Raw genomic sequence first — 1,466 nt, forward strand, 5'->3', positions numbered from 1 at the left:
AGAGGTGAGGAATCTTATTGCTAACCTTCCCCATCCTCCATCTTCTGCAACAACCTCTGTGCCACCTCCTCCCTCTACAGGCACAGACTTTGCCACAAGAGCAGATCTACGGGCTCTTTCAAAGGCACTTATCTCTTCATTCAATGAGATAAATGCAAAGTTTGTTGCTCGATCCATTGCACCCACCACTGCACTGAGTAAGAGTTTACAACGCCAGCAAGAACGTACAAACACTTTTCTTCACACAATGGAAGAACGGCGCAGAAAGGATCGACTGTGCACTCCCGCTTCCCACATTCGCATGTGGAAAAAGAAGAATCGATCAAGAGTTTTCTGCTCTTCCAGCCGCCCCTACAAACGCCCAAGGCATGAAGACCAAGACCCCGATGATCAAGGTCTTGGACCTCATGAGGGGGAGACAGAGGCGGCTGCTACTCAACAAACAGGATCCGCTGCACCACAACAACCATCCCAACAACAACCATCCCAACAGCAACAACCAACAACCTAACAAACCCAAGCTAGGGAACCAGAGGCCTTGCCCTCTGAAGAAGAACAGAATATCCAAGTTCCCTTAGCCACAACTCCAGACCCCATCATGTTGAGTTCCTCAACCGATGAAGAACCAACCACCCCACCAACACAACAAAACCAACCTCTTTCTTCTACACCCACAACAAATCTACCTTAACCCCTTCACCAACACCTCACACAACTCAACCCTTCATCTTCTCCACACAACCAGAACCCACAACAACCAAACCTTCTTCACCCCAACAACCGGAACCCATAATAACCCAACCTTCATCACCCCAACCAACCAAAGAAAAATCATCCACTACCGAAACACAACCAGCCGAGACACAACCCATGGTACACGCAGACATTCCTTATTCCTCAAGGAATCCTCCTCAAGGCCTGGTGGACGAAATAATTCAAAACATGGAGTCATTAAGGAGAAGACCTCAATTGCCGTCCAGGGAACCAATAATGATGGAAAATATCCATCAATACATGTACCGAGAACAAGAAGAAAGCCTGTCAACCAATCTGCCAATCCTATCGCCAGAATCTATGAACCTTCTACATCATCGTTTCATAAGACAGACTACTCAACCACCACATGCTGTCTTTTCGAATGATGGAATAAGAAGAGTCATAGACTTGAAGATAAAGTGATTTGCCAAGAGAGCCATACGCTACATCGAGTTCAATATAGAGAGAGCCCATGGGGTAGTTAGCGTGTTCAACGAGAACGACCTCATCAACCTCAATCCATATGACTTGATTGAGTTATATGCCTACACTGCTCAAAGGCAAGATCATGGGATACGATTTGGAATGGCGAACAGAGCTATTGTCAAGACAATGGAGTCCTTGGTAGAGCTCAGAGCCAATACAGATTTTGAAATTGCATTCAGGCTAGGCATTGAGAGATTATCCTGCACTCCTCCAAATGAAGATTT

Source organism: Cynara cardunculus (genome assembly GCF_001531365.2).
Source record: "Cynara cardunculus var. scolymus isolate 2C chromosome LG 1, CcrdV1, whole genome shotgun sequence".
In the NCBI taxonomy this organism is placed as follows: Eukaryota; Viridiplantae; Streptophyta; class Magnoliopsida; order Asterales; family Asteraceae; genus Cynara; species Cynara cardunculus.